Genomic DNA, 24,041 nt, shown 5'->3' with positions numbered 1-24,041 from the left:
AGGTGGAGGGAGGGGCTGCTATGGGCAGTGTAGGGCCCCTAAGTGAATCCAGCCTGCTGAGTCTAGGGCCCCTGCAGGAAGAGGAACAGGCCATGGGGGGAGGGGGCATTCCGGGAGAGGAGCCACCAGGTAAGACCCCAGGGCAGGAGTTCCCTACACCCGGTATGTCAGGAGTGCAGGGAAGTCTGCCTGACCCGGCGACTTGGTCAGGAGCCAGGGGGAAGCAGGCGCTACTCATGGGCACAGCGGTCGTGGCCACTGTCACCAGGAGTGGGAGCGCCGGAGCCCAAGGAGCCTCGCAGAGGTCCGACGGCTTCCCTCTCTCTGACCAAGTGGCTGCTGAGTCAGACAGCAGCCAGGAGACAGATCCCGGGGAGCTGACAGCGGATGTGGAGTGTCATGGATCCCAATGGCTGGGGATCGCACTGGACAAGCAAAATAACATAAATAACGGACGAGCTCTAGGGTGATGGAACCTGGGCTGACCGCTGCCCTACTCCTGACAAACACAACTAGAAATAGCCAGGGAGCGTGCCTACGTTGATTCTAGACGCCACGCGCCAGCCTAAGAGCTAACTAGCACTGCAGAGGAAATAAAGACCTAGCTTGCCTCCAGAGGAATTAACCCCAAAAGGTATAGTTGCCCCCCACATGTATTGACGGTGAAATGAGAGGAAGGCACGCACATAGAGATGAAAATAGGTTTAGCAAAATGAGGCCCGCTATAACTAGAAAGCAGAATGATACAAAAGGGGTCTGAGCGGTCAGCAAAAAAACCCTAATCAAAAACCATCCTGAGATTACAAGAACCCATGTGCCAACTCATGGCACATGGGGAGAACCTCAGCCCACTAGAGCTACCAGCTAGCATAGAGTCATAATTAGCAAGCTGGACAAAAAACCAAACAACTGAAAAACAGAACTTAGCTTATCCTGAGAGATCTGGGAGCAGGTAGTCAGGAACCAAACTGAGCACATCTGAGTACATTGATAGCCGGCAAGGGAATGACAGGAAAGCCAGGTTAAATAGGAAACACCCAGCCTCTGATGGACAGGTGGAAACCAGAGACCGCAACCCACCAAAGTCACCCAGTACCAGCCGTAACCACCAGAGGGAGCCCAAAAACAGAATCCACAACAGTACCCCCCCTTGAGGAGGGGTCACCGAACCCTCACGAGAACCCCCAGGGCGATCAGGATGAGCTCTATGGAAGGCGAGGACCAAATCAGTCGCATGAACATCAGAGGCGACCACCCAGGAATTATCCTCCTGACCATAACCCTTCCACTTAACCAAATACTGGAGTTTACGTCTGGAAACACGAGAATCCAAGATCTTCTCAACAACATACTCCAATTCTCCCTCCACCAGCACCGGAGCAGGAGGCTCAACCGAAGGAACAACGGGCACCTCATACCTCCGCAATAACGACCGATGGAACACATTATGAATAGCAAACGATGCTGGGAGATCCAAACGAAAAGACACAGGGTTAAGAATCTCCAAGATCTTATAAGGACCGATGAACCGAGGCTTGAACTTAGGAGAAGAGACCTTCATAGGGACAAAACGAGAAGACAACCACACCAAGTCCCCAACAAGAAGTCGGGGACCCACACGGCGACGGCGATTAGCAAACTGCTGAGTCTTCTCCTGAGACAACTTCAAATTGTCCACCACCTGATTCCAAATCTGATGTAGCCTGTCCACCACCACGTCCACTCCAGGACAATCCGAAGGCTCCACCTGACCAGAGGAAAAACGAGGATGAAACCCCGAATTACAAAAGAAAGGAGAGACCAAAGTAGCAGAACTAGCCCGATTATTAAGGGCAAATTCGGCCAGTGGCAAAAAGGCAACCCAGTCATCTTGATCAGCAGAAACAAAACACCTTAAATAAGTTTCCAAGGTCTGATTAGTTCGCTCCGTCTGGCCATTCGTCTGAGGATGGAATGCAGACGAGAAAGACAAATCAATGCCCATCTTAGCACAAAACGTCCGCCAAAATCTAGACACAAACTGGGATCCCCTGTCAGAAACGATATTCTCCGGAATCCCATGCAAACGAACCACGTTCTGAAAAAATAAAGGGACCAACTCAGAGGAGGAAGGCAACTTAGGCAAGGGTACCAAATGAACCATCTTAGAAAAGCGGTCACACACAACCCAGATAACGGACATTTTCTGTGAGACAGGGAGATCTGAAATAAAATCCATGGAAATGTGCGTCCAAGGCCTCTTCGGGATAGGCAAGGATAACAACAACCCACTGGCCCGAGAACAGCAAGGCTTAGCCCGAGCACACACTTCACAAGACTGCACAAAGGTGCGCACATCCCTTGACAAGGAAGGCCACCAAAAAGACCTGGCCACCAAGTCTCTAGTACCAAATATTCCAGGATGACCAGCCAACACAGAAGAATGGACCTCGGAGATGACTCTACTGGTCCAATCATCCGGAACAAACAGTCTTTCTGGTGGACAACGATCAGGTTTATCCGCCTGAAACTCCTGCAATGCACGTCGCAACTCTGGGGAGACGGCGGACAATATTACCCCATCCCTAAGGATACCAGTAGGCCCAGAGTCTCCAAGAGAGTCAGGCACAAAACTCCTGAAAAGAGCATCTGCCTTCACATTCTTTGAACCTGGCAGGTATGAAACCACAAAATTGAAACGAGAAAAAAACAACGACCAACGAGCCTGTCTAGGATTCAGACGCCTGGCAGACTCAAGGTAAATCAGATTTTTGTGATCAGTCAAGACCACCACACGATGTCTAGCACCCTCAAGCCAATGACGCCACTCCTCAAATGCCCACTTCATAGCCAAAAGCTCCCGATTACCCACATCATAATTGCGCTCGGCGGGCGAGAATTTTCTAGAAAAGAACGCACATGGCTTCATCACCGAGCCATTGGAACTTCTCTGTGACAAAACCGCCCCCGCTCCAATCTCGGAAGCATCAACCTCAACCTGAAAAGGAAGTGAAACATCTGGTTGACATAACACAGGAGCAGAAGAAAACCGTCGCTTAAGTTCCTGAAAGGCCTCCACAGCCGTAGGAGACCAATTAGCAACATCAGCACCCTTTTTAGTCAAATCAGTCAAAGGTTTAACAACACTGGAAAAATTAGTAATGAACCGACGATAAAAATTAGCAAAACCCAAGAACTTCTGAAGACTCTTAACAGATGTAGGTTGTGTCCAGTCACAAATCGCCTGAACCTTGACGGGATCCATCTCAATAGTAGAAGGAGAAAAAATGTACCCCAAAAAAGAAATTTTCTGGACTCCGAAGAGACATTTTGAGCCCTTCACAAACAGAGAATTGGCCCGCAGGACTTGAAACACCTTCCTGACCTGTAGAACATGAGACTCCCAGTCATCAGAAAACACCAAAATATCATCCAAATACACAATCATAAACTTATCCAGATATTCACGGAAAATATTGTGCATAAAGGACTGAAAGACTGAAGGAGCATTAGAAAGTCCAAAAGGCATTACCAAATACTCAAAATGGCCCTCAGGCGTATTAAATGCGGTTTTCCACTCATCACCCTGTTTTATCCGCACAAGATTTTACGCACCGCGAAGATCTATCTTAGTGAACCACCTAGCCCCCTTAATGCGAGCAAACAAATCAGTCAATAATGGCAATGGATACTGATATTTGACTGTAATCTTATTCAGAAGGCGATAATCTATACAAGGCCTCAGGGAACCATCTTTTTTGCCACGAAAAAAAAAACCTGCTCCCAGAGGAGACGAAGATGGACGAATATGTCCCTTTTCCAAGGACTCCTTAATATAATTCCGCATAGCAGTATGCTCTGGCACTGACAGATTAAATAAACGACCCTTAGGGAACTTACTGCCAGGAATTAATTCTATAGCACAGTCACAATCCCTATGAGGAGGGAGCGAATTGAGCTTAGGCTCCTCAAAAACATCCCGATAGTCAGACAAAAACGCAGGGACCTCAGAAGGAGTAGATGAAGCGATTGAAATCAGAGGTGCATAATCATGAACCCCCTGACATCCCCAGCTTAACACAGACATTGTTTTCCAATCCAGGACAGGATTATGAGTTTGTAACCATGGCAGACCAAGCACTAGTACATCATGTAAATTATACAGTACAAGGAAGCGAATCACCTCCTGATGAACGGGAGTCATGCGCATGGTCACTTGTGTCCAGTACTGCGGTTTATTCATAGCCAATGGTGTAGAGTCAATTCCCTTCAAAGGAATAGGAACTTCCAGAGGCTCCAGACTAAAACCGCAGCGTTTGGCAAATGACCAATCCATAAGACTCAGGGCAGCGCCCGAATCCACATAGGCATCGACGGAAATGGAAGACAGTGAACAAATCAGAGTTACAGACAAAATGAACTTAGACTGCAGAGTACTAATGGCAAAAGATTTATCAACCTTTTTTGTGCGTTTAGAGCATGCTGATATAACATGAGCTGAATCACCACAATAAAAACACAATCCATTTTTCCGCCTATAATTTTGCCGTTCACTTCTGGACTGAATTCTATCACATTGCATAGTCTCAGGTGCCTGTTCAGAAGACACCGCCAACTGGTGCACAGGTTTGCGCTCCCGTAAACGCCGATCAATCTGAATGGCCATAGCCATAGACTCATTCAGACCTGTAGGCACAGGGAACCCCACCATAATATCCTTAATGGCCTCAGAAAGACCATCTCTGAAGTTTGCAGCCAGGGCGCACTCATTCCACTGAGTAAGCACCGACCATTTCCGAAATTTTTGACAATATACTTCCGCTTCATCATGCCCCTGAGAGAGGGCTAATAAAGCCTTTTCAGCCTGAATCTCCAGGTTAGGTTCCTCATAGAGCAATCCCAGTGCCAGAAAAAACGCATCCACACTGAGCAATGCAGGATCCCCTGGTGCCAATGCAAATGCCCAATTCTGAGGGTCGCCCCGCAGGAAAGATATTACAATCTTAACCTGCTGAGCAGGGTCTCCAGAGGAGCGAGATTTCAAAGAAAGAAACAATTTGCAATTGTTCCTGAAATTCAGGAAGGTAGATCTATCTCCAGAAAAAAACTCTGGAATAGGAATTCTAGGTTCAGACATAGGAGTGTGAACAACAAAATCCTGTATGTTTTGAACTTTTGCAGCAAGATTACTCAGGCTGGAAGCCAAACTCTGGACATCCATGTTAAACAGCTAAGGTCAGAGCCATTCAAGGGTTAAGAGGAGGTAAGAAGCAGCTAGACAGCAATTAAGGGCTAGGCAGCAAAACTCTGAGGGGAAAAAAAAAAAAATTTCCCTTAAACACTTCTTTTTCTCCTGCTTCAGCTCAAACAATTAACACTTTGTGGGCCGGCTATACTATCATGGATCCCAATGGCTGGGGATCGCACTGGACAAGCAAAATAACATAAATAACGGACGAGCTCTAGGGCGATGGAACCTGGGCTGACCGCTGCCCTACTCCTGACAAACACAACTAGAAATAGCCAGGGAGCCTGCCTACGTTGATTCTAGACGCCACGCGCCAGCCTAAGAGCTAACTAGCACTGCAGAGGAAATAAAGACCTAGCTTGCCTCCAGAGGAATAAACCCCAAAAGGTATAGTTGCCCCCCACATGTATTGACGGTGAAATGAGAGGAAGGCACGCACATAGAGATGAAAATAGGTTTAGCAAAATGAGGCCCGCTATAACTAGAAAGCAGAATGATACAAAAGGGGTCTGAGCGGTCAGCAAAAAAACCCTAATCAAAAACCATCCTGAGATTACAAGAACCCATGTGCCAACTCATGGCACATGGGGAGAACCTCAGCCCACTAGAGCTACCAGCTAGCATAGAGTCATAATTAGCAAGCTGGACAAAAAACCAAACAACTGAAAAACAGAACTTAGCTTATCCTGAGAGATCTGGGAGCAGGTAGTCAGGAACCAAACTGAGCACATCTGAGTACATTGATAGCCGGCAAGGGAATGACAGGAAAGCCAGGTTAAATAGGAAACACCCAGCCTCTGATGGACAGGTGGAAACCAGAGACCGCAACCCACCAAAGTCACCCAGTACCAGCCGTAACCACCAGAGGGAGCCCAAAAACAGAATCCACAACAGTGGAGGTGTCGTCCATTCTCTCCACATTGAGTCAGGGATTTCAGGCAGCGCTGGAAGCTGATGCTAGCCTGAAAGCTCTCAAGGAGCAGGCGGCACAGCCTCCTGGGGAGTCAGACCGCGAGCGTGTGATCTGGGACCAGGGACGGCTGTACCGGGTAATGGTCCAGCAGGGTTCACCGGAGGCATGGCCCAGGGACCAACAGTTAGTGGTACCCTATCCGTTCAGGGCGCAATTGTTGCAGATAGCACACGAGATTCCCATGGCCGGACACCTAGGGATCACTAAAACCAGGGCCAGGCTAGCGCAGCATTACTACTGGCCTGGAATGAGGACCGAGGTAATTGCCTACTGCTGTTTGTGTGACACCTGTCAGAGGGTGGGGAAGGTGGGGAGGCGCCTCAAAGCCCCACTGGTAACTCTGCCCATCATTGAAGAGCCTTTCTCGAGGGTGGCTGTGGATCTCATTGGACCTCTGTCCACTTCCAGCTGCTCCGGAAAATGCTTCATATTAACGTTAGTGGACTATGCCACTCGGTACCTGGAGGCGGTAGCTTTGTCATCCATTCAGGCTGACAAAGTGGCCACTGCCTTACTGGAGATCTTCTCCAGAGTGGGGTTTCCCCAGGAAATGCTCACTGACCGAGGGACCCAGTTCATGTCACAGCTGATGGAGTCTCTCTGTAAGCAGATACAGGTGCAACATCTGGTAGCCAGCCCATATCACCCACAGACCAATGGCCTGTGTGAGCAGTTCAACGGCACCTTAAAGCAGATGCTTAAGATGTTGGTCGACTCCCAGGGGAGAGACTGGGAGCGGTATCTCCAACACCTTCTATTTCCCTACTGGGAGGTTCCACAGGCCTCAATGGGGTTCTCCCCCTTTGAGCTCCTGTATGGGAGACGTGTACGTGGGCCCCTTGCCCTGGTGAAGGAAGCATGGGAAGGAAATTTGGCCACCCCTGGAGTGTCGGCCATTGAGTATGTTGTGCACTTCCGGGACAGAATGACGGCCCTGATGCGGCTGGTGCTTGACAATATGGCCCAGGCCCAAGCTAACCAGAAGCAGTGGTACAACCAGAATGCTTGTGAGAGGACCTACCAGGTGGGTCAAAAGGTATGGGTACTGGTCCCCGACCCACAAAACAAGCTTCAGGCGGCCTGGGAGCGTCCATACCTCTGGCACCAGCAGCTCAAAGCCATCACCTATCTGGTCACCCTGGACCATGCCCGTGGAAGGAGGAAGGCCTTCGATGTGAACATGATGAAGGCACATCATGAGCGGGAGGCTTGTGCCCACCCAGTGTGCAATCTCCCTGCAAGAAAGGTGAGGTAGAAACCCTCCTGGATCTGCTCACCCAAGCCAAGGCGGGTGGATCAATCGAGGATGTGGGGGTTGGCCACCAGGTCTCGGAGGCCCAATGTTCCCAGCTGGGGGTCACCCTACACCCCTTTCGGGGGCTGTTCAGCAGCCTGCCCGGAAGGACTGAGGCAGCTGTCCATGAGGTGGACACCGGCAATCACCCCCTGATCCGGCGTTCAGCATATCGGGTCTCTCTCGAGGTGCAGCAGCACATGTGCCAAGAGATAGATGAGATGCTGAAGCTGGGGGTGATCCAAGCATCCAACAGCGTGTGGGCTTCGCCTGTAGTACTCGTCCCTAAAAAGGACCAAACTACGCGGTTCTGCATGGACTACTGGGGGCTCAACGCTGTGACGGTCACCGATGCGTACCCAATGCCGCGCATCTATGACCTGCTCGATCAGCTGGCCGGGACCAAGTACCTGACCATCATGGACCTGAGCAGGGGATATTGGCAGATTCCCCTGACCTCTAAGACACGGGAAAACTCTGCCTTTATCACCCCATTTCGACTGTATGAGTCCACAGTGATGCCCTTCGGCCTGAAGAATGCCCCTGCCGCTTTTCAGCGGATGGTCAACACGCTGCTCAAGGGACTGGAAGGGTATGCGACCGCGTACCTGGATGACATTGCCATCTTCAGTCCCACATGGGAGGATCACCTACAGCACCTGGCGCAGGTGTTAGGGCAGATCCAGAGAGCAGGGTTGACCATTAAGCTGGAAAAGTGCCAGCTGGGTATGAGTGAGGTCCACTACCTGGGACACCGGGTAGGTGGGGGAGCTCAGAAGCCAGAGCCTGGGAAGGTAGATGCCATCACCTCCTGGCCCTCCCCCAGGACCAAGAAGCAGGTGATGTCCTTCTTGGGGACTGCTGGGTACTATAGCAAGTTTGTTCCACACTACAGCACCCTGGCCAAGCCCCTGACGGACCTCACCAAGAAGAAGCTGCTTGTCGCAGTCGTCTGGACAGTTGCCTGTGAGACAGCCTTCCAGGTGCTCAAAACGGCCCTTTCTAGCTCTCCCGTAGTACAGGCAGCCAACTTCACGTGGCCGTTTGTAGTACAGACCGACGCCAGTGACTTTGGCCTCGGTGCTGTGCTCAGCCAGGTCGATACTACAAGAAATGAACACCCCATTTTGTACCTGAGCCGGAAGCACCTGCAGAGGGAAGTGGCCTATTCCACGATGGAGAAGGAATGTCTGGCAATTGTGTGGGCCCTGCAGCGTCTGCAGCCATACTTGTATGGACGCCACTTCGCCGTGGAAACAGACCAAAACCCCCTCAGCTGGTTACACTTGGTCTCTGGGACGAATGGGAGGTTGCTACGCTGGAGCCTCACTTTCCAGCAGTATCACTTCACCATTCGCCACCGAAGAGGCCATGGTAATGCTGATGGGTTGTCCCGGCAAGGAGAAGGTGCAGAAGGGCGCATGGGGAACACAGGAATGTGATGCCCCCTAGCGCCCTCTAAAGCAGGGAGGTGTGATGAGGGAGCAGCCACCATCTTGGATACGGGCATACTAACAAAGATTGGCATGACTCCATTTTGTCTCCTGGTCACAGGTCTGCAGGAGGTGCCTAGGGGCTCAATTAAAGCACGCATGTCAAGTGGCCACAGGATACACGTCTATTGTGGCCTTCCAGTTGAACCATCTCCAACATGGAATCATGAATTATGGACGCATCGTCCGAGGTACAGGCTCATAAAAAATATCCCCCTCGCCCTAAATAAACTGCGTATCTGACAGTGCAACTCCCAGGTCCGTGGGAGTTCTGGACCTGAGATATGGAGATCAGCCTCCCACAGTGACCGAATGGGTCCGGGTTTGGTCCCTGTGCGACCAGCAGAACAAACCTCGTGCGCTGGTACCGCCCATGTGCTGATCTGATCATCCTGAGAGAAGTTATCCCATTTATTAGATATTGGATACAGATCTTGCAGGGAAGCTGAGGGGTGGAGATTCTTAGCCCGCCCAGGTACAGGGGGGAGGGACACAGCAGGGTTAAGAGCTGGGACCCTTGGAGAGTGGGTAAGAACAGAGGAAGATGACTAACTAAGGAACTAAGGGAGAGGGTATGCCAGCCAGAGGGGAGCAAGCACACGCTTTCTGGGGGCTGCCTGGCAACTAAGTCTTGGACCTGCGGCACGCTGAGCTCCCCGGCTTCCACAAGCGACCTTCAACCTGGTAAATTGACCTCCAACTTTATACCTCTAAGCTTTGTCTTATGATTGTTATATTTTACTCTGACTGTAAATCTTGATATATTTTTACTGTATATTTCTTGTAATTACCTAGTGCGCCCTTAAGGCAATTAAATCATAAATTAATTTTGGGCTGATCCTTTTACTCTGATTGCAAATCTTAGAATACCCAGCGTGGGTAACATCAAGAGAATGCCAAGAGTGTGCAAAGCAGTCATCAAAGCAAAAGATGGCTACTTTGAAGAACCTAGAATATAAGACATAATTTCAGTTGTTTCACACTTTTTTGTTAAGTATATAATTCCTCATTGTTAATTCATAGTTTTGATGCCTTCAGTGTGAATGTACAATTTTCATAGTCATAAAAATACAGAAAAATCTTTAAACGAGAAGGTGTGTCCAAACTTTTGGTCTGTACTGTATATTATATACTACGTAAACATCACCAAAAAAACCAAAACATTTATTTACCTCAAAGCGCTGTTGACGTGGGGGAGGGCTCCCAGAAGAAGACATGGCTATGACTGGCTGCTGTCAAACTGTGGCTGGCTGGCTGCTGGCTGGCTGCTGGCACACTGTGGCTGGCTGGCTGCTGGCGCACTGTGGCTGGTTGGTGGCAGGTTCAGCTCTGGTGGCAGGTTCAGCTCTGATGGCAGATTTAGCTCTGGTGGAAGGTTTAGCTCTGGTGGCAGGTTCAGCTCTGGTGGCAGGTTTAGCTCTGGTGGCATGTTCAGCTCTGGTGGCAAGTCTTTTGTCTTGGTGGCTGGCTGGTAAATGGATGAGAGAAGGCCTCACTGGCAGTGTTTATATCTGTTTCCTGGGGCTGGCCAATTGTATCTGAGCATACTCAGTTAAAAAAAGCGGATCCGGCGTCTTCCAGCAAACATAGGCTTCCATTCTAGCTAAAAAACAAAAGCGCTGATCCAGCACTGTCCATTTTTTTTCCCACGGACAAAAAACATTACTGTCTGTGTTTTTTCAGACACCGGAAAACAGTTTTCGCCGGAAAACCGGACACAACGTGAGGCCATCCAGCGCAATACGGCACTAATACATATCTATGAGAAAAAAACAGATCCGGCGGCAGCGTTCACCGGTTCTGTTTTTTTCAAAATTCGCTGAATTGAGCCCAACAGCAAAAACCTGATGTGTGAAAGTAGCCTTACCTCTATGGATCTAACTAATGGAAGAACTTATCTTAAGCTTCAAATAAATACCTCCAATGGTTGTGATGAGTTTTCCTTTTTGCATACAGTCTATGATTTTTGTGTCTGATGTCCTATAAGCTAAACAGAGTGATGTGATGATGAACATTTTGCCACAGTTATGTCACACTTCATGACAACTAAACTCATCCAACGAATGACTCTTACGTGGAGGCCGTACTCTCCCGGCTCATGTTGCGAATTGGCATTCCAGACTGCATAAAATCTGTAATTTGTGATAGTCCATAATTATTAAAGTTTCTTTCTTGGCGACCGAGCACTTGCTTCCACCATACTGTATATATAAAAGTCCTTTGGTCTCCCTTGATAAGTTTTATGATAAATGTAAACTCTCTTTCCTGTAGAAACAAGGTCATAACATTGAAATGAAACATGGCTTCTTTGCTCTGCGCATCTCCATCAACATAATCATGCTGCTGGTAACTGCAGCTCCATCCACGGTGTTGTTTTATGTCCGAGCCCTGGGATATTGCTCATTTGTAAGTACCTAATTAGCACAGGAGTGAAATCTGAACAAACAGCACGGTATCTCCTTTGAAAGGGGACGCACCTTGCAAAGAGCGATCAAAAACACGTTTGAGTGCTGTCGTACGCCAAGGTGACATAAATAAGACAGCCATTGTACCTTGTTAATCAGGTCTTGCTAATCTAAACAATGTACTTTTCTGGGCTTCTAATGAGGCAATTTGCTTGTGCATTGAAGAGGCCAAGAATGAAATAGTAAACCTTTGATGCGGCTGTTTGCAAGAGGCATCTTAGAATGCAGGTGTTCGGCTCTACAAATACAGAGTCTTTCATCCCATTGTAAGGGCAGAAACGTGGATCTTTCCCACCTATAAGACTTCACATAGAGAGGGCTTATTGCATCCACTTGTATGGATCAAATCAGTAATCCCTCAGCTTCAATGACGCGGATTCGTCATACATATTCATTTAAAGGGTATTGTGTCACAAATTAATGCTAGTTAAAAGAACAACATGGAAATCTTAACCTCTTATCTTAAACGGCTTGACACAAGATTGTTGTTGCCATCATGCCACCCTTGAGACAAAGGCTATACACTTACTTTTATTAGAAGGTTTTCCTACAACAGAATACACCTATTCATTTCAGATTATGCCAATTATTCATAACCGTGAATGATAACATTAGCATCTAATTGTTTAGGAGTATATCTAGTCTATAAAGCTTTCTCCGTCTTCATAATATAACATTTCCATAACTTCTATTATAGTTAGTAATTACTCCTAAATTATACTCTAATATTACATTCTGCTGTGTCTAAGTTATATCCATTTTAGAAAATGCAGGTTGACAAACAAATTGATATTACAGTTTCAATGGTAAGTTAATGTTTGCTTCAGCTTTTCTGTAACATCCATATCTGGACTCACTCCTACTACTGTCACTAGGCAGTGCTGCACTTTCATTGCAGACAACACTAGGCAACACAAGTGCAGTTCTGTTAAAGGGGTTGTCCGGTCTTAACCTACAAGTCTGCTCTATGTGACTGCAGACTTGTGAATCCTCACATTGCATGCACTATGTGCTGTGAGGATTCTCCAGTGTCGGCGCCAGGAGCAAGAGGTGATGTGACCGCAAGTATGCACTATTTTCCCCTAACTACGCTCCTCACATCTATTTTTGTCCCTGACTTGACCTTCTGGATATGACTTGGTTTAACATACCTTCCCTCTGCCTGCTCACTCCACCAGCCAGCAGTCACTCTGTGGATGTAAGGGCCCAGTGTAAGTTCCGATACCTGTACAGGGATTAAATGGTGAATTCCTAGTTTTCCATTGGATTCACTGAATAGAGTGACTTTTGCAAAGCCTGTCCATGGAAACTCTATTAAGAGCTACCAGCCTTCCTTGAACAGTGCACTGTTATTTCTCCATTGGTTAATCTGAGCACCTTTCATTTCAAAATACTGTACTAAAATAAAATACTGAAACAATATGAAGATTTCCTTCAGTGTTAATAAGTTCTAAGTTACCGTGTTTTTCGGACTATAAAATGCACCAGTCAATAAGACGCACCTAGGTTTTAGAGGAGGAAATTAGGAAAAAAAGTTGAAGCAAAAAATGTGGTCAATTCTGTACTTAACCCCTTCACCCCCAAGGGTGGTTTGCACGTTAATGACCAGGCCAATTTTTACAATTCTGACCACTGTCCCTTTATGAGGTTATAACTCAGAAACTCTTCAACGGATCTTGGCGATTCTGACATTGTTTTCTCGTGACATATTGTACTTCATGTTAGTGGTAAAATTTATTCGATATAACTTGCGTTTATTTGTGAAAAAAACGGAAATTTGGCGAAAATTTAGAAAATTTCGCAATTTTCCAATTTTTATGCCCTTAAATCACAGAGATATGTCACGCAAAATACTTAATACGTAACATTCCCCACATGTCTACTTTACATCAGCACAATTTTGGAAACAACATTTTTTTTTGTTAGGGAGTTATAAGGGTTAAAAGTTGACAAGAAATTTCTCATTTTTGCAACACCATTTTTTTTTAGGGACCACATCTCATTTGAAGTCATTTTGAGGGGTCAATATGATAGAAAATAACCAAGTGTGACACCATTCTAAAAACTGCACCCCTCAAGGTGCTCAAAACCACATTCATTAAGTTTATTAACCCTTCAGGTGTTTCTCAGGAATTTTTGGAATGTTTAAATAAAAATGAACATTTAACTTTTTTTCACACAAAATTTATTTCAGCTCCAATTTGTTTTATTTTACCAAGGGTAACAGAAGAAAATGGACCCCAAAAGTTGTTGTACAATTTGTCCTGAGTACGCTGATACCCAATATGTGGGGGTAAACCACTGTTTGGGCGCATGGCAGAGCTCGGAAGGAAAGGAGCGCCATTTTACTTTTCAATGCAAAATTGACTGGAATTGAGACGGGACGCCATGTTGCGTTTGGAGAGCCCCTGATGTGCCTAAACATTGAAACCCCCCACAAGTGACACCATTTTGGAAAGTAGACCCCCTAAGGAACTTATCTAGATGTGTGGTGAGCACTTTGACCCACCAAGTGCTTCACAGAAGTTTATAATGCAGAGCCGTAAAAATAAAAAATCATATTTTTTCACAAAAATGATCTTTTCGCCCCCAATTTTTTATTTTCACAAGGGTAACAGGATAAATTGGACCCTAAAAGTTGTTGTCCAATTTGTCCTGAGTACGCTGATACCCCATATGTGGGTGTAAACTATTGTTTGGGCGCATAGCAGAGCTCGGAAGGGAAGGAGCGCCATTTTACTTTTCAATGCAAAATTGACTGGAATTAAGATGGGACGCCATGTTGCGTTTGGAGAGCCCCTGATGTGCCTATACATTGAAACCCCCCACAAGTGACACCATTTTGGAAAGTAGACCCCCTAAGGAACTTATTTAGATGTGTTTTGAGAGCTTTGAACCCCCAAGTGTTTCACTACAGTTTATAACGCAGAGCCGTGAAAATAAAAACTCTTTTTTTTTTCACAAAAATTATTTTTTAGCCCCCAGTTTTGTATTTTCACAAGGGTATCAGGATAAATTGGACCCCAAAAGTTGTTGTCCAATTTGTCCTGAGTACGCTGATACCCCATATGTGGGGGGGAACCACTGTTTGGGCGCATGACAGAGCTCGGAAGGGAAGGAGCGCCATTTGGAATGCAGACTTAAATGGATAGGTCTGCAGGCGTCACGTTGCATTTGCAGAGCCCCTGATGTACCCAAACAGTACAAACCCCCCACAAGTGACCCCATATTGGAAACTAGACCTCCCAAGGAACTTATCTAGATGTGTTGTGAGAACTTTGAACCCCCAAGTGTTTCACTACAGTTTATAACGCAGAGCCGTGAAAATAAAAATTCTTTTTTTTCCAAAAAAATGATTTTTTATCCCCAAGTTTTGTATTTTCACAAGGGTAACAGGATAAATTGGACCCCAAAAGTTGTTGTCCAATTTGTCCTGAGTACGCTGATACCCCATATGTGAGGGGGAACCACTGTTTGGGCGCATGGCAGAGCTCGGAAGGGAAGGAGCGCCATTTGGAATGCAGACTTAGATGGATTGGTCTGCAGGCGTCACGTTGCATTTGCAGAGCCACTGATGTACCCAAACAATAGAAACCCCCCACAAGTGACCCCATATTGGAAACTAGACCTCCTAAGGAACTTATCTAGATGTGTTGTGAGAACTTTGAACCCCCAGGTGTTTCACTACAGTTTACAACGCAGAGCCGTGAAAATAAAAAATCCTTTTTTTTCCCACAAAAATGATTTTTAGCCCCCCAAATTTTTATTTTCCCAAGGATAACAAGAGAACTTCGACCCCAAAAGTTGTTGTCAAATTTTTCCCGAGTACTCTGATACCCCATATGTTGGGGTAAACCCCTGTTTGGGCGCACAGGAGAGCTCGGAAGGGAAGGAGCACTGTTTTACTTTTTCAACGCAGAATTGGCTGGAATTGAGATCTGACGCCATGTCGCGTTTGGAGAGCCCCTGATGTGCCTAAACAGTGGAAACCCCCCAATTCTACCTGAAACCCTAATCCAAACACACCCCTAACCCTAATCCCAACGGTAACCCTAACCACACCCCTAACCCTGACACACCCCTAACTCTAATCCCAACCCTAATCCCAACCGTAAATGTAATCCCAACCCTAACTTTAGCCCCAACCCTAACCCTAACTTTAGCCCCATCTCTAACCCTAACTTTAGCCCCAACCCTAGCCCCAACCCTAGCCCTAACCCTAGCCCTAACCCTAACCCTAGCCCTAACCCTAGCTCTAACCCTAGCCCTAACCCTAGCCCTAACCCTAACTCTAACCCTAACCCTAACCCTAGCCCTAACCCTAGCCCTAACCCTAACCCTAGCCCTAAAGGGAAAATGGAAATAAATACATTTTTTAATTTTTTTTATTTTTCGCTAACTAAGGGGGTGATGAAGGAGGGTTTGATTTACTTTTATAGCGGGTTTTTTAGCGGATTTTTATGATTGGCAGCCGTCACACACTGAAAGACGCTTTTTATTGCAAAAAATATTTTTTGCGTTACCACATTTTGAGACCTATAATTTTTCCATATTTTGGTCCACAGAGTCATGTGAGGTCTTGTTTTTTGCGGGACAAGTTGACGTTTTTATTGGTAACATTTTCGGACACGTGACAGTTTTTGATCACTTTTTATTTTGATTTTTGTGAGGCAGAATGACCAAAAACCAGCTATTCATGAATTTCTTTTGGGGGAGGCGTTTATACCGTTCCACGTTTGGTAAAATTGATAAAGCAGTTTTATTCTTCGGGTCAGTACGATTACAGCGATATCTTATTTATATCTTTTTTTATGTTTTGGCGCTTTTATACGATAAAAGCTCTTTTAAAGAAAAAATAATTATTTTGGCATCGCTTTATTCAGAGGACTATAACTTTTTTATTTTTTGCTTATGATGCTGTATGGCAGCTCGTTTTTTGCAGGACAAGATGACGTTTTCAGCGGTACCATGGTTATTTATATCCGTCTTTTTGATCGTGTGTTATTCCACTTTTTGTTCGGCGGTATGATAATAAAGCGTTGTTTTTTGGCTCGTTTTTTTTTTTTTTTTCTTACGGTGTTCACTGAAGGGGTTAACTAGTGGGACAGTTTTATAGGTTGGGTCATTACGGACGCGTTAATACTAAATATGTGTACTTTTATTGTTTTTTTTGTTTTTTTTAGATAAAGAAATGTATTTATGGGAATAATATATATTTTTTTCTTTATTTAGGAATTTTTTTTTTTTTTTTTACACTTTTGGAATTTTTTTTTTTAACTTTTTTACTTTGTCCCAGGGGGGGACATCACAGATCGCCCATCTGACAGTTTGCACAGCACTCTGTCAGGTGGGCAATCTTACTTTCATCGGAGCAGGCTGCTCTGCAGCCGGCTCCGGACCCTGACCCGGAAGTCCTCCCTGCAGGACCCGGATGCAGCCCCGTGGCCATTTTGGATCCGGGGCCTGCAGGGAGAAGACACTCGGTACAAGGTGAGTACATTCCCTTGTACCGATCGTCTCAGGGAAGCCCGCAGGGAGCCCCCACCCTGCGCGATGCTTCCCTGTACCGCCGGTACACCGCGATCATGTTTGATCGCGGTGTGCCGGGGGTTAATGTGCCGGGGGCGGTCCGTGACCACTCCTGGCACATAGTGCCGGATGTCAGCTGCAATAGGCAGCTGACACCCGGCCGCGATCGGCCGCGCTCCCCCCGTGAGCGCGGCCGATCGCATATGACGTACTATCCCGTCGGTGGTCATACGGGCCCACCCCACCTCGACGGGATAGTACGTCAGATGTCAGAAAGAGGTTAATATCCCCTAACCTGGTAAATATGGTCCCCTCATCTCCATCCTGATACACATGGCCCCCTCATCCCTACCCTGGTATGCATGGCTTCCTCATCCCTATCCTGGTATATATGGTCTGCTCATCCCCTTCCTGATACACATGGCCCCCTCATCCCTATCCTGGTATGCATGGCTTCCTCATCCCTATCTTGGTATATATGGTCCGCTCATCCCCTTCCTGATACACGTGGCCCCCTCATCCCTACCCTGTTATGCATGGCCCCCTCATCCCTATCCTGGTATGTATGGATCCCTCATCTCTATCCTGGTGTGCATGGCCCCAGCAGGAAGGCTCCAGCTGACACTGTGCATGCTACTAAAGAGCAATGAATACTCACTGCTCTGTGCACTCACAGTCCCGGCGTGCAGAGGAGTGAGTATTCTGGCAGCTGCCCTTCGGCTTGCAAGTAGTGCATGATGTCCCTACAATGCGCTGCTCAAAAGCATAAAGCAGCTGCTGGCATTGTAACAAGATGCTGTGAGGGAGCGCCGGAAAGGTAAGTGGAATGGTTTGTTTTTAATGTTTTCAATAGAGCCATACATACCAGGATAGAAGCGGGGGTCAATCATACCAGGATAAGGATGGGGCCATGCATGCTTGGATGGGAACGGGGGCCAATCATACCAGGATGCTAAAGAGAAATGAATATTCATTACCCTCCTGCCTCTGTGATCCGCTGCTCCACCGATGCCGCTCCCCCAAATCCTCACCACTAGTGTTGAGCATTCCGATGCTGCAAGTATCGGGTATCGGCCGATACTTGCTGTATCGGAATTCCGATACCGGGATTCCGATACTCTTGTGGTATCGGGTATCGGGTATCGCAACAACATTAATGTTAAAATGTGTAAAAGAGAGAATTAAAATAAAAAATATCGCTATACTCACCTCTCCGACGCAGCCGGGACTTCAGCGAGGGAACCGGCAGCGTTGTTTGTTTAAAATTCGCGCTATTACTTGGTTACGTGAATTCCCGGCTTGTGATTGGTCAGGTCGGCCATGTTGCCGGGACGCGGACCAATCACAGCAAGCCGTGACGAAATTACGTCACGGCTTGCTGTGATTGGTCCGCGTCCCGGCAATATGGCCGCCCTGACCAATCACAAGCCGTGACGTCACGGGAGGCTGGACACGCGCCCATTTTAAAATGAGCGCGTCCAGCCTCCCGGCTTGTGATTGGTTGACCGCGGCGCAACCAATCACAAGCCGTGACGTCACGGGAGGCTGGACACGCGCCCATTTTAAAATGAGCGCGTCCAGCCTCCCGGCTTGTGATTGGTTGACCGCGGCGCAACCAATCACAAGCCGTGACGTCACGGGAGGCTGGACACGCGCCCATTTTAAAATGAGCGCGTGTCCAGCCTCCCGTGACGTCACGGCTTGTGATTGGTCAGGGCGGCCATATTGCCGGGACGCGGACCAATCACAGCAAGCCGTGACGTAATTTCGTCACGGCTTGCTGTGATTGGTCCGCGTCCCGGCAACATGGCCGACCTGACCAATCACAAGCCGGGAATTCACGTAACCAAGTAATAGCGCGAATTTTAAACAAACAACGCTGCCGGTTCCCTCGCTGAAGTCCCGGCTGCGTCGGACAGGTGGGTATAGCGATATTTTTTATTTTAATCCTTTCTTTTACACATTTATATGGTTCCCAGGGCCTGAAGGAGAGTTTCCTCTCCTTCAGACCCTGGGAACCATCAGGAATACCGTCCGATACATGAGTCCCATTGACTTGTATTGGTATCGGGTATCGGTATCGGATTGGATCCGATACTTTGCCGGTATCGGCCGATACTTTCCGATACCGATACTTTCAAGTATCGGACGGTATCGCTCAACACTACTCACCACAGCCAGAGCCAGTACATCCCCTCCATTTTCCTCCACATTTTTGGAGGAAAAAAGTGCATCTTATAGTCCGAAAAATTTGGTAAAATGAATATTTACCTTTAAACATCAATGTGCCATCTGTCTATTTAAGATTACACTAACTTTTTAGTTGGTTTACACCTCCTTAACTACCATTAACAAGTTATTCTACTTTTTATTAACTTTGGTATCATACTTTTGGGTAAACTTTATGATATTACAATGTATAAAAGTACATTGTAACCATGCACTCAATGAATGCTAATTCTCACCAAACAAGTTGTATTCCTATCTAAACACTGCGCAATTCCTTCACTCATTCGCATGGCACCCAGTGCACCCAGAGTGCATAGATGAACCCTGTCATGTACACCTTGTTTCACTGCTCATGCTGTTCATTATTGATAACAAACAGAGGCCCCCTTTATAATGTCACAAGTAGAGATAAGCGGTGTTCGAGTCGAACTGTTAGCCAATTTCAAATTCGAGCTGTTTTGGGCGGTGTTCGAGTCGTTTGATGAACCCGAACAATTTGCTTAAAATTCGGCTGTTCGAGTTTCTGTTCGATAACTGTTCGTTCACCAAAAGCCTAGCTTGATTTGCACATTAAAACTGTTTATCATTGTTAATAGACTGTTTCAGTGTATAGTTGGTGGGGGGATAGATCTGTGCTGAAATAACGCCGATCTCCATTTTGTTTTTTCTTTCCTGCATTTACAGAGGGGCGGTGCAGTCCCTCAGCCTATCAGCAGTGCACACACACACAGCAATGTGCATGTGATGCACACAAGCAAGGGCATGTGTCATTGGCTGTGTATGTCACATGTCCTTGCCCTATAAGGACCAGCCATTTGCCCCGTTGCCACCATTTCCTCACTGCTGCAGCTTAGATGTTAGACGGCATCACTGCTGCTGTGGGCGCTATACAGACTAAGAGTGTTTTTTTGGAGCGAATTGTCAGAGAGATAGGTTTAGGGAGTCGGGAGGAGTTGGGACTAGTTGTAATATCAGTCCTTTTCAGGGTAGGTTACAGCAGTTCATAGCACTGTTTGCCAGGCAGGTCTGAGCCAGTGCTGTGCAAGTGTTAGTCACAGCATTTGGTGTAATCTGGCTCAGCCAATCCTTTTGGGCTAGTAGCATTGTCTGATAGTCATCTGAGTAGCCCGTCTGTGAAGCTAGCTACACCGCCTGTGTATCTCAATTTTCACTGCATCTAATCCAGTTAACAGTTTTGGGCCTAGTAGCATTGTCTGCACGTCAGCAGAGTAGCCCGCCTGTGAAGCTAGCTACACCGCCTGTGTATCTCAATTTTTACTGCATCTAACCCAGTAAATCATTTGGGGGTTTTGGGCTTAGTAGCAGTGTCTGCACGTCAGCAGAGTAGCACGCCTGTGAAGCTAGCTACACCGCCTGTGTATCTCAATTTTTACTGCATCTAACCCAGTAAATCGTTTTGGGGTTTTGGGCTTAGTAGCAGTGTCTGCACGTCAGCAGAGTAGCCCACCTGTGAAACTAACTACACCGCCTGTGTATCTCTATTTTCACTGCATCTAATCTAGTTAATAGTTTTGGGCCTAGGAGCAGTGTCTGCATGTCAGCAGAGTAGCCCGCCTGTGAAACAAACTGTACTGCCTGTGTATCTCAATTTTTACTGCATCTAATCCAGTTAATAGTTTTGGGCCTAGGAGCAGTGTCTGCACGTCAGCAGAGTAGCCCGCCTGTGAAACAAAGTATACTGCCTGTGTATCTCAATTTTTGCTGCATCTAATCCAGTTAATAGTTTTGGGGTTTTGGGCTTAGTAGCAATGTTTGCACGTCAGCAGAGTAGCCCGCCTGTGAAACTAACTACACCGCCTGTGTATCTCTATTTTCACTGCATCTAATCCAGTTAACAGTTTTGGGCCTAGGAGCAGTGTCTGCACGTCAGCAGAGTAGCCCGCCTGTGAAACAAACTATACCGCCTGTGTATCTCAATTTTTACTGCATCTAATCCAGTTAATAGTTTTGGGCCTAGGAGCAGTGTCTGCACGTCAGCAGAGTAGCCCACCTGTGAAACAAACTATACCGCCTGTGTATCTCAATTTTTACTGCATCTAATCCAGTTAATAGTTTTGGGGTTTTGGGCTTAGTAGCAGTGTTTGCACGTCAGCAGAGTAGCCTGCCTGTGAAACAAACTATACCACCTGTGTATCTCAATTTTTACTGTATCTAATCCAGTTAATAGTTTTGGGCCTAGGAGCAGTGTCTGCACGTCAGCAGAGTAGCCCGCCTGTGAAACAAACTATACTGCCTGTGTATCTTAATTTTTACTGCATCTAATCCACTTAATAGTTTTGGGGTTTTGGGCTTAGTAGCAGTGTTTGCACGTCAGCAGAGTAGCCCGCCTGTGAATTTAACTACACCGCCTGTGTATCTCTATTTTCACTGCATCTAATGCAGTTAACAGTTTTGGGCCTAGGAGCAGTGTCTGCACGTCAGCAGAGTAGCCCGCCTGTGAAACAAACTATACCGCCTGTGTATCTCAATTTTTACTGCATCTAATCCAGTTAATAGTTTTGGGCCTAGGAGCAGTGTCTGCACGTCAGCAGAGTAGCCCGCCTGTGAAACAAACTATACCGCCTGTATATCTCAATTTTACTGCATCTAATCCAGTTAATAGTTTTGGGCCTAGGAGCAGTGTCTGCACGTCAGCAGAGTAGCCCGCCTGTGAAACAAACTATACCGCCTGTGTATCTCAATTTTTACTGCATCTAATCTAGTTAATAGTTTTGGGCCTAGGAGCAGTGTCTGCACGTCAGCAGAGTAGCCCGCCTGTGAAACAAACTATACCGCCTGTGTATCTCAATTTTTACTGCATCTAATCCAGTTAATAGTTTTGGGCCTAGGAGCAGTGTCTGTATGTCAGCAGAGTAGCCCGCCTGTGAAAATAACTACACCGCCTGTGTATCTCAATTTTCACTGCATCTAATCCAGTTAATAGTTTAGGGCCTAGGAGCAGTGTCTGCACGTCAGCACAGTAGCCAGCCTGTGAAACAAACTATACCGCCTGTGTATCTCAATTTTTACTGCATCTAATCCAGTTAATAGTTTTGGGCCTAGGAGCAGTGTCTGTACGTCAGCAGAGTAGCCCGCCTGTGAAAATAACTACACCGCCTGTGTATCTCAATTTTTACTGCATCTAATCCAGTTAATAGTTTAGGGCCCAGGAGCAGTGTCTGCATGTCAGCAGAGTAGCCCGCCTGTGAAGCTAGCTACACCGCCTGTGTATCTCAATTTTTACTGCATCTAACCCAGTAAATCGTTTTGGGGTTTGGGACTTAGTAGCAGTGTCTGCACGTCAGCAGAGTAGCCCGCCTGTGAAACTAACTACACCGCCTGTGTATCTCTATTGTCACTGCATCTAATCCAGTTAATAGTTTTGGGCCTAGTACCACAGTTTGGCCACTCAGTTCTGCTTGGTTTTCATCCATCGTTTGTTCTGCCAACAACTACAGATACAGAGTTGCCAATTAGTTAAGCACTAAAATGAGTGGCAAAAGGCCTGCTGCTGATGGAAATGGGAATAGGCGTGTTGGAAAGGGAAAAAAAGGTTGTGTCCGTGGGGTAGGTGGTAAAGCAACAGTAACATCTGCAGAAGAAAGACCATCTTCCTGCCAAAGTAAGATGTCTACTTCTTTTCGTGGACAATCTGATATGATCCCTTTCTTACGACCATCTCTACAAACATCGCCAAAAATTCCGGATGAGGCACAAAAACAGCAGGTGCTTGAACAGATATCAAGTGCTCGTTCAAGTGGGCTCTCCTCCATGTCAACTTCAACATCACAACTACTCCAGTCCTCAGAGTTGTCACCCCAATCGCACTTGTTTCCTCACAGCTCCCAAGTCTCCAGCTGCCCGTCTGAGCATGGGGTAACACACATGGTTGAGTCTGTAGAGCTGTTTACGCATACTATAGCCTGGGAATCAGAGGTCTGCGCCAGAGCTTCTGTGAATCCAGATGAGGAAATGATCTGCACTGATGACCAGAATCTTTGTGAGTCGGATCCGGGCCCAGATGAAGAAGGTTCTGAGCATAATGTAGACCCTCGTTCCCAAACTGTAACTCCTGTTGGTGGAAACAATAAGGAAGATGATGATGAGACTGAGATACCTGATTGGAATGAAAACTTGACTTTTCAGTCAGGGCAGGAAGAGGTTGGCTCTGAGGACGAAGGGTGTGAGAACACATAGGATGATGATGATGAGGTTGTAGACCCCACTTACTGTCAACCCCCAGTCTGCCAGTCCATGAAGTCAGCAGAGGAGGTGAAGGAGGATTCTAGTGACGAGTCTGACGACGAGGTAACGGTGCACCTTCCTGGACAGAGATGGAGTACTGGAAGCACGTCATCAACTGCATCCTCAACCCCAACTGTGCCTCAGACCAGAAGTCATGGTGGCTCTTCAGGTCGCACGGGCTCTAAGTAGTGTTGAGCATTCCGATACCGCAAGTATCGGGTATTGGCCGATACTTGCGGTATCGGAATTCCGATACTGAGTTCCGATACTTTTGTGGTATCAGGAATCAGTGTCGGATCCATATTAATGTGTAAAATAAAGAATTAAAATAAAAAATATTGATATACTCACCTCTCCGGAGGCCCCTGCACCTTACCGCTGTTAACCGGCAGCCTTCTTTGCTTAAAATGAGCGTGTTTAGGGCCTTCCATGACGTCACGGCTTCTGATTGGTCGCGTGCCGCTCATGTGACCGCCACGCGACCAATCACAAGCCGTGACGTCATTCTCAGGTCCTAAATTCCTAATTCTAGGAATTTAGGACCTGAGAATGACGTTGCAACGAAGATGTTTAGTGCTGACGGTGC

The sequence above is a fragment of the Ranitomeya variabilis genome, chromosome 3 (assembly GCF_051348905.1).
Source record: "Ranitomeya variabilis isolate aRanVar5 chromosome 3, aRanVar5.hap1, whole genome shotgun sequence".
In the NCBI taxonomy this organism is placed as follows: domain Eukaryota; kingdom Metazoa; phylum Chordata; class Amphibia; order Anura; family Dendrobatidae; genus Ranitomeya; species Ranitomeya variabilis.
This window is presented reverse-complemented; position numbering follows the sequence as displayed.